This window comes from Condylura cristata, unplaced genomic scaffold, assembly GCF_000260355.1.
Source record: "Condylura cristata isolate star-nosed mole 26May11 unplaced genomic scaffold, ConCri1.0 scaffold00041, whole genome shotgun sequence".
NCBI classification, from domain to species: Eukaryota; Metazoa; Chordata; class Mammalia; order Eulipotyphla; family Talpidae; genus Condylura; species Condylura cristata.
In genome coordinates, this window is record NW_004567142.1 from 1,890,470 (window position 1) to 1,904,779 (window position 14,310).

Genomic DNA, 14,310 nt, shown 5'->3' on the forward strand with positions numbered 1-14,310 from the left:
CTCAGAGTAAGGATAAGGTGACTCCTTGTCTGTCATGTCCTTGACACCCCAGGCCCCAAAATGCTCCATTATTTTTCTAGAGATTTATTTATTTATGCATACAAGAACTAGGGTATAGGACATAGGTGTTGGGGTGTGTGTGTGAGAGAGGATTCACCAGAGATAAAGTGGGGAGCAGAACGGTCAGTGCAATGCTGGGGATAGCTTCGTAGTGCTATGCTTTAACCCCTGCGGCATCATGCGACTTCTCCCAAGCTGCAGAAACCAATGGTTATTTTACACTCTTGTCCCTACAAACCCCACCTACATAGGCTTCCCTGCCAGATCACCTATTTCTGAGGCCAGTCTATTTCTGTGGTCCTTCAAAGTATGTGATATCAAGTATGTGATATCATCCTCTGAAAGGCTGTGACTGTTACTAAAAAACTGATGCCAGTCCTATCTGTCCAGTGGTGGGTGCTTCTGTTCAGCCATCTATATTACTTTGGGCAAGGAGTCCACCTTAGGAATTGGTCAGAATGAGACCAGAATAAAATGGAAAGCTAATAAAAAACATGAGCCCAGATTCATTCAAATAGTATAGGCCAGGGTCTTCATTGTGTTCACCAAGTTCTCCAGGTGATTCTGACTATGACCAAAGTTTGAGAACTACTGAATTATTCTATTGTGTCTCTTAAGGAGTTAACTGAACTGCCCAGGGATACCCAGGAAACCAGGGTCAGGGAGAAGGCCTAATTCCTTCCTATTTCCCTTCATTCTAAGAGGCGTTGAGAAGTCCAAGAGGCTTAAATGTTCTTAGTAATAAATGTTCCAGGAAGCAAATTCTCAGAGTGAACAGGAGGACTTCCACTTATACCAGCATTGTCTCACAAAATGTAATGTAAGCTACATGTCTAATTTCAACATTCCTAACAGTCATTTTACGAAGAAGCGTGTAAGGGGCTCCCTCGTGGTGCAAGGGGTTAAGTTTCAGCATTATGAAGCTATCAGCAGTCACTGAAGCATGGTTCCATCCCCATCCAGGGAGCAGACCCAGATGACACAGCAGACCTCTCCTGTCTTGCCCATATCCCCCTAAGTAGATTTCAATCCATCTTCCTAGTCTGCTCCCCACTCTATCTCTGGTGAATCCTCTCACCCCCTGCACCTCTGGCTACACCCCAGCTCTTGTATGCATAAATAAAATAAATCTTAAAAAAAAAGAGCACATGATCTTAATTTCAATCACATTTTACTTAACCCAATATATCCAAAATATTATCACTTCAAATTGCGATCAATACAAAAATTACTGAGATGTTTCTTTTTCTTTCCCCCAAAGCCAGTGTCTGAAATCCATGTGTGCCTTTAACGTACAGCACTAGCCCAGCCACATTTCAAGTACTCACTACTCACACTGGATAATGGCTGCCTACCGGCTAGTGTAGATTTAAAACCTCTGACTGCAACAGAGACCACATAGTCATCCCACAGGAAATGTCCAGGCTCACAAGACAGAAAATTTGTGCATGCTGGTTTGAAGAGTAAACATATATTAAGGTAACAATCCGTTTTTGTTCCAGTGTATGACAGAACTGAAATGTCAAAGGAGAAAGCAGTGTAGAAAACATTACTTTGCTGTATTTTTCTAGTTGCTTATTCACCTATAATTGACAGAGGAAACTATGGTCTTTAATACAGAGAGGATTTACTATGTGCTGGGCATGGGCATTATTTCAAGCACTTTATAAAACATCGCTCTTTATCATTATAAAATCTTCGGAAGAGACATTGTCCTTACTTGACAGGTAAGAAATCAGGTAATTTCTTGACAGGTAAGAGGCACAGAAAAGTAAAAATGTTCCCAGGGTTATCCAGTCACTGAGTACACAGGAGGTTCTGAACCAAGCTGCTGAGGTGATTCTACCTTGACCCCTCACTGCCTGTGCTTTTTTATTTTCAAAATGATAGTAATAATAACATTGTTATGAAAAATGAGTTAGTACATGTAAAGCATTAGAAATTCTCTGAGTCATAAGAGGTATCCACCAAAATGTTAACTTATTTCATCATCCCCATGAGAAAAACTTTATGTTCCTAAGGAAATGTTTTGAATTGACATTATGCACCATTGTATATCATCTTTTGAAATCTATGAAGTTGGACTCTATGGTTCCCCAAAAGTGAAATAGAAGACAAGGTCTTTGCCTTTGTGTTTTGTTCTCTAATCCTAACTGCATGAATCACACTTACTCACTGAAGAACTCCTCTCTGGTGGCCTCGTGCTGTGCACCGTGATAACAAGATGAGACTCTAGTAAGACTTAAGAAACCAAGAGCTGGTCCTCCCTGGTGGCACAGAGGATTAAAGCACAGCACTGCAAGCTAGCACTGCAAGCTGGTCACAGCTGCCTCAGTGCAAGTTTGATCCCAAGCCCCAGAGGTGATCCACAGTGTGGCAGACCTCTCCTGACCCATCCACTGCTCCCCTCAGCAGTGTACTTCATTAATCTGCCTGCTCTGCTCCCCACTCTGTCTCTGGTGACAGAGTGCACCTCTGGCCTGCACCCCAGGTCTGTATACATAAATAAACTCTAAAAAAAAAACCAAGAGCTTTATGACAGGGAAAACTGCAACTCCAAATGAGCATAGTTATCATTTTCCTTTCCCCAACTGCAACTCTTTTTAGTTTTCTCATATAAGTAACATTCTTTTAAAATTGCCAAGAGTTAATATTCCTCTTACCGGTTGAATTTTTATGTTGAACTTTTATGTTGAAGCCTTAACCACCAGTATCACAGAACATGATTGTATTTTGAGACAGTGTGTTTCAAGAGGTGATTTCATTTGCAGTGGGCAATTAGGGTAGGTCTTAAACCAATAAAACTTTTGTCTTTGCGGGAAGAGTTTGGACACACAAAGGGAGGTGCATGCTTGTACACAGAGGAAAGACCCTGTGAGAATACAGCAAGGCAGCCAACTATAAGACAGGAAAGCAGCCTCAGGAGAAACCAAACCTGCCAACACCTTGATCTTGGACTTCTAGCTCCAGGTCAGTGAGAAAATAAATTTCTGTTCAGCTACCCAGTCAGTGTGATTTTGTTATAGCAGTCCTAGAAAATTAATACAAGCTAACCTCACTTCATATATAAACATATATGAACAAATGCACATATACACTTATATAGACATATGTAACCAATTTCTAAGTCTTATTTACTTAACAACTTGGTTTGCTCTAAAAAAAAATCTGTGTGAGGAGAGGAGGAGCAACAAGATTAGCAAGGATTGAAGCGAGGTGATTATTATGTGGGTATTCTATGTTTGAAAACGTCCATAGGAAAGAGTCAAGGGATAATTATGAAAAGTGTGGTGACAATTTCATAAAGTACAGAGGATATACATTAAAAAACTGCTAAGTATTAATAATTGCTTATATCCTTTTTGTCCGTATCAATATATATATCTCATATGTGAGTATTTATTAATACTTTCCATTACCTAGTTCTACATTTTCTAAATATTCTACACTGAATGTGCAATTCTTCTATAACCAGGAATGCACTATACTGCTCAAAATAGAAGTAAATAAGAATTCTCACAAAATTTTATAAAAAGTTCAAACTCACTAACACTGCTTTTTAAATCTTTCCCAATGAAGTTCCAAAGAACCTCCACAACTTACTCCCAGATGACTCTTCTCCAGCCAACTTCCTATGACTGAGCAGTTAAATATACTATTTTGTTTCCTATTTCCTATTTGGACATTTTTTTTAAAAGATTTATTTATTTGTACATACAGAACTGGGGTACAGGCCAGAGACTCAGAGGTGGCGAAAGACTTCACCAGAGACAGAGTGGGGAGCAGAACAGGCCAACTGACTAAGTACACTGCTGAGGGGAGCAGCGGCCAGGTCAGGAGAGGTCTGCCACGCCATGTGGTCACCTCCGGGGTAGGCGGGAATCGAGCTCATGCGGAAGTGGAATCGAGCTCATGCGGAAGTGGTTTCAGCTTCTTAGTGCTGTGCTTTAACCCGCTGCGCCACCAGGGAGGGCCCCTATTTGGACATTTTAACTGTGGGGCAAAGGATATCTAGAGATACAAGCCTAGACTCAAATCCCACTCAACAATGGTGAGAGGAAGGATAAGTAACTCATGCTCTTTCTCCATTTCCTTTCTTGTAAATTAGGGGTAATGCCCATATTGAACTTCACAGATCTTGTGAAGGCGAAATGCTTAATTTTTATAAAGTTTTTGAATTATAATTAAGACTCACTATTAACTATTATGACTACTACTCATCCCCCTCAGATGTTCTCCATATTTCCCCAATCATTTAACGATAACTGAACACCTTTGTAGTAAAAACATTTGTTAATGAGTAAAATGCCTTCTACTTGGAACAGAACAGGCACATGCATGCCAAGTACTGTCACTATGGGGATGCTGCCAGGAGCCCAGAATTCACTCCCTCCTAAGGGGAACCCTCTTTCCTAAGTCAAGGCAAGGGAAGAACAGGAGGCTGGAAGAGACCACGATATTGCCCGGGGTCCTGAAAAACCACTGATTATATCTGTGGTCCACGCACTCTTTTTTAAGAAGTGGGTCAGGAGTCGTCCAGACACAGCCTGCTTTGCTGCAGGATCAGATAAGAGCCAGTGACACTCTGAGGAACTTCTAAAGAAGTACTTTTCTCGTTGTTTAATGGCATTAAAAATTAACAGCTAATAACTTTGTGCCACAAGCCTGAACTATTTTAAACCTTTTATTTGTACTATACCATTATATTAGATAAACAAATGCGTAAGAGTAAGAACTCGTAATATCCCCTATTGCAGAAAAGGAAACTGAGGCACAGAAAGACGAAGTTCTCATTCAACATTTTACAGTCTGAAAGTGACAGTGCATGTGGAAGGTAAGGGGGTACAGGTTGGTAACAAGAGTCTGGGAGACCCTCAAATCCTGCGGAAAGCGGCTGCCCCCGCCCCTCAACCCCGCCCGCTGCCGCTGGGTTGGCTTTTCTTCCCCGTCACCAAGGACAGAGACTGGCTCACCCCACGACCTGGTCAAAAAAGTGTTTTAAAGGGTAGTCTAATCCCGGGTTCACTCACCTGCCGGAGAGAAACGAAGGCCGCGGTCGCAACCCCCTGTAGCGGAAGTACCTCGGACAACGCTGGACCCTGCACTACACTTCCCAGCATCCACCGAGGGAAAGAGCAGCTGCCCCGCCCCCCTGAGGCGGAAATGACGGTACCACACCGACTGCCTGAATCTAATTTTCGCATCAGTAATAGAATGGACTTCGTATTCTTGCTGTCTGGCAATCAGAGTAACTACACGGTAGCGCATTATGTTCTTCTGTTTACCCAGTGAGAAGGTAACTCCCGGAGCAGTAATGCGCCAGTCACTGGCAGCGTCTGAACTACAAGTCCCAGAATCCTCTGTAGGGCTGAGCTTCCCGCTAGCCTGCAAATTCTCTTTTGCATTAGGTAGTAGGGTCGTTGGTGCCACAACTGGGTTTGCATTTTCTTTTAAGCATTCTCCCTACTAGTCCGTGACAGAAGTTGGAAATATGGGGAAAAACTATATAGGAATGTTTTGTGTGTGCAAAAAAAAAAAAAAGAGATTACAAAAGGGGCGGCTAGAGCTGCTCGTACACAAGCCATCGTAGATGGACCTGGTTTTATTTAAAACACACACACACACACACACACACAGAGCGAGCGATGGGTCAACGAGAAGACACGATACAAAAGCAGCAAAATTATTCAAAATTATTGGCCCTCCCTTAGCTTAAGTTCTCTTGCACTGGCAGAAAATAGTAGGAAGTATTTTAGTAGGAAAATACTTTTTACCTATGTAAAATCTGGACAAAAATTTTCTTTGTTCATATTAGGGAATCAAATTACCAAATTCATGATTTTATAACCAAGAATCTGAAAGTACCTTAAAATTCAACAAAGCAGTTGAAATTAAGAAGTCCTCGATTATTCCAGAAGAAGGGGGTGAAGCGAAGTCTTGAGAAATCAAACTAACAAAAAATAAAGCTATATATTATTAATATATTAGAATAAAATGGGAATATATATTAATAATATATAGCTCCATTATTAATAATATAAAATCCAATTTTATTCTAAGTGGAAACTAAGTATTTTTCAAATTTTATTATGAAAGTCTTTTTTTTAAAAATCAAGAACATAAATAGATTACAAAGGAGAAGCTATAAATATTTGAATAATGTCCACTGAGGCCATCTCAGATGTCACATAAGTACTCTCTCTAGGTGGAAAATATTTTTTTCATTATAGGAACCATTTGATCATATGATTCCCTAATTAATAGAGAGCCCTTTCCCTATAAAAAATAAAAGTAAGTGAAAAAGTCTACAGCTAAAGATTGAAAGTAAAGAATTAAATACTCCAATATGGACTGAAGTCTTCTCCAAATGGTCCCTAAAATTGTATTATTGTGATCCTGTATTACTAATTCCCTCAGGAATCTGGCAAATGAAAATTAAAATCTCAATGGTGAAAGATAGTGTCCTAATCTTCAGTTTACTTCAGTAATTTCTGAATAACAATAAAAATACTGAACAAACTTAGGCTCAATATAAAAATTTGACCAAAAATATTTTAGAAGAAAGGGAAAATGCCAATCCTTTCACCTTATTAATATATACACACAATTCTGAAATAAAATTTTAACATAAGATATAAAAAGAATAATGTGCAAAATAACTAAATGGACAATTTTCCAAAGATATATAGATGGCCACAGGCAAATGAAAAAATGTTCAACACCACTTATTATTCAAGAAATGCAAATCAAAACCACAATGAGATAACACCTGTGAGAATGGTATATATTAGACAGAAAATAACAGCAAATGTTGGCCAAGATGTGGAGAAAAAGGAACATTCGTTCACTGTTGATGGGAATGTAAATTGGTAGAGCCTAGATCGAAAATGCTATGGAGATTCCTTAAAGAACTAAAAATGGAAATGCCATTTGATTCATCAATACCACTTCTAGGTATTTACCCAAGGAACGTGTTTTTATTTACTAATATAAAAAGACTTGTGCACCCCTATATTCATGTCAACTTTATTCAAAATAGACAAGTCATGGAATCATCCTAAATGCCCATTAGCAGACGACTAGAAAAGAATTGTGGTATATATATATACACTCAATGGAATACAACTCAACTATTGAGAAAATGGAATAATGCCTTTTGGAACAAAATGGATGGCTCTTGAATGGTTATTATAAGTAAAATATTGGAAAGCAAAAGACAGTTACAGCACAGTTTCACTCGAGCGTTGAATATAAGTAACAAAAAAGCCAAACTGGCAAAACACAACAAAAATAACTCAAACTTTGTGAAAAATACAGTAGTTACCAAAGTGGAGAAGGGAAAGGATGAGTAAGGTGATAGTTTAGTGTCACAGGAGCTTTGGTGGAGTGGGGGAGAGAGTGAACCATGTACATGTTGGTGTAAATTTGTACTCTCAAAATTATGTGGTCATGTAAACCATAAAAAGTTTGACTTGGACAAATAAAATCTGAGTTGTGACCAGGGATCACAAGCCCACTGGGAAAAAAAGACCAACCAAACAAAAAAACTTAGTTCTTTGTTTCTACCTGTGCGCATCTCAATCAATGTACCCTCCTCCTTTCCGAGAAAACCCCACCCATCTCCACACCTTACAGAAACCAAACCCTACCTAAGGGTGGACATGGGGGCAAACAGGCAGCAGACTGGGATCCCTTGCCACGCAGTCGGTTTACCCAGGTGAATCCTCATTTTCACTTCCAAAAATAAAGTTTTCCCTCTATGCAGTGATGAGTATTATTTATCAATGAACACTGCCCTCCTAAAGGTGGCAGGCACCATACCGCAGAGTCCACCGAGGCTCTGCAGTGCACATGCCTTCTACATCCTGGACTCAGAATCAAGCATCCTCCACACAAGGAGGAGCACCCGGAACGGCCCACCTGCACATTTTGGCACCATGCCCCCCGGCGCGCCTGCACACGTCTACTCCAGGACCCCACAAGCACAGGCTACAGAACAGAGGGGCTCCGGCGGCCATGACTGTTCCCGCTGGACTGCATTTCCCAGAAGCCATCGGGCACATCGCCCTTGAGCTCCAGGTCCTCTTCCCAAGCCGAGCAGTTGTAGTTCAGAGCGGTGTGTTGGTCGTGCCTAAGAGTGACAGTTAGTGGAGGCTACAGCCATTCCAGATCGGAGTGTGATTGAGACCCGAGGTCGCCAGGAGAGGTGGTGCGGACGCAGACGGGCGTAGTCGGATCGAAAACAGATTTGTGAGAAGACTGTGAGAGAGAAATGACCTGTAGCGCTTGTCTGTCAGTGACTAGTGCCTTACTGTGCGTATGTAACTGGGTGACTGTGCTTATTTAACGGGGTGGCTTATTTAACGGGTTGTCCTGGAACCCAAGTCTCTGGTAATAAAGCATTAACATCTTGAACACTTTCTGATAAGAAAGTCATTTTGGTTTTACCAAAAATTCATGATCTCCCTCCAATTATGACAACATCAGACAAAGCAAGTGGAGGGGCACTGTACAAAATAAATGAAGAGTACTCATTCATAGTGAAAAAGTCCTAAAGCTAGATGTGATGGCCGTGAGGATAATGCCGTGAGTCCTGCCTCCTGGTGTCCATTGCATAATCTCCCTTGGAGTATGAACAGGACCTGGTACTTGCTTCTAACCAGAGGAAAAATTACAAAGATGAGTGGCTGTCATTCTTTTGATTGTTACTTTACAAAAATAATGGGTAAATAAAGAAATGTCATCCCTGTCATTTCATTATGTCATGTAGCACTCCATTACTGCAGACTGGAGCTTGAGCTTCACCTTGGGGTGATGCAGTAAATGGCAATGTGGGAGAAGCCCACGTTGCAATAATCTGCAGGAGGCACTTTGGGACTGAGGGATCCTCCAGTTGGCAGCCAGCAAAAAGCCGATGCTCTCAGTTATATTGCCACCAGGAAGGGTGCCTGCAGTCTGAATGAACTTGAAGTAGATTCTTCCTCAGCTGAGCTTCCAATGAGCTCACAGCCCAACTGACACCTGGTTTGCAGCTATTGAGATCAGCCAGGGCAGTGACCCACATGGTGTGGCAGACATCTCCTGGCCCATCCATTGCTCCCCTCAGCAGTGTATTTTGTCAATCTGCCTGTTCTGCTCCCAGCTCTGTTTCTGGTGAATCCTCTCACCCTCCACACCTCTGACCTGTACCCCAGTTCTGTATGCATAAATAAATCTTTTAAAAAAAGAAAGATAATCTACGTCGCCACTGAAGCACTATTACTGATAGTAATAGTAGCTTTATAATTTCCTATAATATTTAGTCCATTTACAAATTTCTACTGTTGCTTAAAAAATGTCTTCAAAATGATGACCTAAACAAACAAAAAGAACAAAATAAGCTCATGCATTTTAAATGATAGGACTTATCATTTGGTCAAAAATTTACCCTCCACCTTTTCTGTGACTTAGCCTGAAGATTCAGAAGTAACACGTAGGTTTGCAATTTCATTATTTTGGGGCTTACTGTCCTTTTCTTTGTATTTATTGTGAAATGGAGGTTGTATATATAGGCCTAAATTTTATATTAAACATTTTGACAAAACTACTCACAGAGATGTCAAATATCAGGTGGCATATAGGCTTGATCTCTATATATTGACTACCAGCTCTTTCCAGTGTATTGATAAATATCTTTCTTTGCAGTTAATAACTAATCCATGGAAGGTCACATTGGCATTCCACTTGGAAATTTAAAGTCTTATGTATTTTAAATAAATTTAGACAAATCTCATCTTTTGTTTTTTACCTTTTCTAGTGCTCTTTCTTCCTTTCTCATGATATGTATTGCTATCTGGAATCAGTTCCCTTCTGTTTGAAGAACTTGTCATTTCTTGAGTACACATCTGCTGGTGATGAATTTTGAGAATTCCTCTAATTGAAACCCCTTTGTTCTTAAAAAATACTTTTTTCTTGCTACAGAATTCCAAGTTTTGTTTTGTCTTTTAAAAAAAGATACTATACCATTGCACTGACTTTTGGCCTCCACAGGTTATGAGAATATGAATTATCTTTCCTCAGATGTAATGTGCCATTTTCTCTGGATGCTTACAAGATTTTCTTAGTGCTTTTGATTTTAAACTTTGAGTATGATGTGTTTAGATATGGCTATCTTTGTATTAATCCTGTTGGGGATTCTCTGAGTCTATGAAATCTGTACACTTAGATTTTTTACCAGATTTCAGAAAATGTTGGCCATCATTTCTTTAATATTTTTCCCTTCCCTTTTCTTCCTTCCAAAAACTCATAGGTTATATCTTTTGATATTGCCCCTCCCCCATACCACTGGCCTTATTATTTACCTTAAGTCTTTTTTTTTTTCAGATTGGATAATTTCTATTGTCTATCTTCCAGCTCACTGATTTTTTTTTCTGTCACCTAATTTCTGTTCTTGAACATATCCAGTAAACGTTCAGTCTAAAATATTGCATTTTTCAATTCAAGAATATTTGTTTAGGTCAATCCTAGGAGTTTCAAATTTAGTTCATTCATATGGGATTGATATTGGTGATAAAACAAATAACACCAGAATTCTATTTTTCTAATCTCTCTTACTACCTCCATCTAAAATCTATTTTCTTTGTATGAGAATCAAAGCCATTTGTACCTGGACAAAATTATAAGCTCAGAAACTGGATTCTATTTAAATTTTTAAAATGTTTTGGTTGGATAGTTGATTTCTTTTTTGCTATCACAATATAATGTCCCCTGAAAATGTCTCAACTATTGTCCATTTTTAACCTCAATTTTGTTGTAACTATTCAGCTTTATTTTTGTTCGTTACAGCAAAATGCAGTTGGCATTTGTCATGAAATTCTCAGGATAACTTTTTCCAGTCTCTTTATTTTTTACTATGCTGGCCAGAGTATAGATTTTTCACTTGATCCTGTATTGGTAGTTTGCTTTGAATTAAAAAAGAAAATTTTTAACAACTGTGGAACTTATATGCAAGAACATGTAGAGAATAATGTGGAAATTTTTTAAAATAATGTATATATTATAAAATACAGGAACAAGTATGATTCAGATACTCCTAAGAGCAGCTCTCATTTCCCAAAATATTCCCCAAAACACAGTATGATGGATCTTCAATGAGGGCAATCGTGGAATATTCCTTTTTTGTGGAGCATGACCTAGGAAAAAACTGTGGTGGGAACTCGATGAATTTGTTGCATCCAAAATAGAAATTCAAGGGGGCTCCCTGGTGGCACAAGGGGTTAAGTTTCAGCACGATGATGCTATAGGCAGCCACTGCAACATGAATTCAATCCATGATCAAGGAGCTGACCCACATGGTGCAGTAGACCTCTCACTTTGTCTGCTGCTCCCCTCAGCAGCATATTTCAGTCAATCTGCCTGTTCTGCTTCCCACTCTGTCTCTGGTGAATCCTCTTACCAAGCCCTATGCCCCCTGGCCTCTACTCCAGCTCTTGCTTGCATAAATAAAATAAATCTTTAAAAATGCAAAAAATAAAGTAGAATTCAAATATAAGACAATTCAACACTCTATATTAGAAAAGTGATTAAAGCTTTCCACCCTACCAGTCAGGTAATTTAAAAGAACAGGCAAATTGCAAGACACAAACAAAAATACACTGAAACAGGAACATTATATAACTCAAGAGATGTAGAAATTCTAAATAAGTAGCAAATGAAATCAAGCAGTACATCAAAACTACTGTTTTCATGCACTGATTGCTTTCATACACACACACAGAGAGTTTTCTACCAATAGAGATTACCTGATGTTGCAAGAGGTGATAACCACAACTAAAGGCCTTCTCACATTCTTTCTGTTCATACAATTTCTCACCATGATGAGCCTGGGTATGTCCAGGAATGGAAAGTCAAAGAATCAGTATAAAGTATCACAGTAACAAATTAAATATTGTATAGTTGCAAAAGAAGATTAAGTGGCATTTAATAAGCACCATCCTTAATTAGATACAACAAAGATTTTTATTCATAAATAAGAAAAAACATCAGAAGGCCACTGTTGGAGAGGAGGTGCAAGCTGCCATTCCATCACAGCTGAATACCTGACTTGCTGACTGAAAGGTTCAACTTCAAAGTTTTAATTATAGCAGCATTTTCCAATACAGTTTCACAGCCCTAAAGTTGTAACTGGTGGTAGGAATCAGGATTTCCAAGGTAAAAACTGAGACACGTAGCCTTAAAAAAGTTGAACAAGTTCTTCAGTAGGATGTTTATTAGTTTTAGTTTTTTGATAAGTTGAAAGGTGCTTCTGATTGTTCCTGGAGTGACTTTAGTCGTGACTACTTCATATGCTTCTTTTACCACAGAATCCTTGTGTTTCAAGCACTATTAAGTACTGGTGATTTTTGACACAACTTCGGAAGTGCTAGGATAAGGAACCATGTCCACACCTCTTAGTTAACATGCAAGTATGCTACCCAGGAGTGAAGCACTAACCCATCGGCAATGACTTATTCTATTAAAACACTCAGAAGTATTCTGCTTTGTGTTTCATTTAATTATTAAGAGTGGAACAAAGTTGACAATCACCAGATGGTAAATGACTGACTGGTTGTGGCACGGACGGTCTGTCTACACTAAGAGGACCGAGATGAGGTGCAGCTTAAAATAACGACCAGGGTGAGGCAGATATTTGTCAATGCAGTTTTGATGGAACTGACATTACTGGAAATTAGTAATTGTTAAAGGATTGGATTCTGTATTTGTAGAAGCACATTCACTTCAACATTAACATGCTTTGATGCTAGCATGGAATCATGGCAGCTTCCTGAATGAACATGATTATGAGAAGCCATTTTAAGGTGTATTGTGATTGCCAAATATTGTTTGGAACTTATCAAACATTGTGATTTCCTGCTCTAAACCATACAAACCTAAGACAAGCTATGGGACTTAATTATATTTTCCTGGTTTAATATTTTTTGTCAGTTAACTTGTATGTACATTTAGATCAGAAAAGACATTCCATACAAGTTTCTACTGCACAATTATCACAACTTACGTTTGGATTCTGCTTATTGATATTTTAAATGAGAATTTTTGCTTTTACCTATGTTCAGTTATACATATATATATATATTTTTTTTTTTTCAGGTGCTATCACCTATCAGTTTTGTTACTGGCTTTGTTATCCAAGAGAGACAAGCTGGTAAAATTTTATTTTCTACTTGAGTTTTTATCTAAAGAGCTAACAGTTTGCAAGCACTGTTTCCAAACAGGATCCTGGACCAAACTTGTAAACCTTTTCCTTTGTTTATTGGTCCATATAGGTTTAAATCATTGCATTATTTAAAATTAAATAAATCTCCACATCTATAATTACATCTACTCATATTCATGATTCTATAATGTTGCCATCTTTCTTGATTTTTCCTTTTTCAGATTTACCAAGTCAACTTGGGATTGTTAGAATTTACATCAAAAAATATTAACTTTAGAGTACTGCTTTATTTTTTTTTTTAAAGATTTTATTTATGCATAGAGAACTAGGGTACAGGCCAGAGGTGCAGAGGCAGCGAGAGGAATCACCAGAAACAGAGTGGGGAGCAGAACAGGCGGATCCACAAAGTACACTGCTGAAGGTAGACAGGTAGACTGCGGGGAGACAGGAGAGGTCTGCGGTGCCATGTGAGTCACCTCTGGGGCAGGGATCGAACTCACACTGAAGCGGCCAAGCCTTGGCTTGGGTTAGCTTCGCAGTGCAGTGCTCCGGGAGCTGCGCCACCAGGGCGGGCCTGGAGAGTACTGCCTTAATCCCTAATAATAATCTCAATTTTTAGTTTTACTTAACCACTTCTGTATATTGATGTAGACTTGTCATTTTTCTAGCGTATTTCAATATACCATGAACCATGTAGATACTGGTGAAAGAAGACATTGTTCTGTCTCCACCGGGGACACAGAAGCATCTTTCACTTCCTTCAAGACGCATTTAAGGGTATTACTTTTCTACTAAGTTGAGCTTATCACTCTCTACAAGTTTTGGTGCACGGTCATTTCATTGTCATTCTTTTCTGAAGAATTAATAATTATTTCAATTCCATTCAAATCGGAACTTAAATATATTTTCAAAAGTAAACAACCACGCTTTACAAATACTAGTTGTAGAGTGGATCTTTAGTGTGGAGTTCTAGGACTCTCCCTGGTGGTGCAACCAGTTAAAGCACAGCACTATGAAGCTATCCGCAGCCAATGCAAGTGTGAGTTCGATCCCTT

The 14,310-nt window shown here is 39.1% G+C and overlaps 1 protein-coding gene across 1 annotated transcript in view; it reads right to left on the reverse strand.

The window, feature by feature from the left end:
• LOC101627069 (zinc finger protein 45) overlaps positions 1 to 14,310 on the reverse strand; it is a 33,718-nt gene that overhangs the window by 7,640 nt on the left and 11,768 nt on the right. The window contains exon 1 of the mRNA XM_004693934.2: positions 5,091 to 5,142. The gene's annotated coding sequence lies outside the window, so the exon portion shown is untranslated. Of the gene's footprint in view, positions 1 to 5,090 lie in introns of the transcript that reaches the window.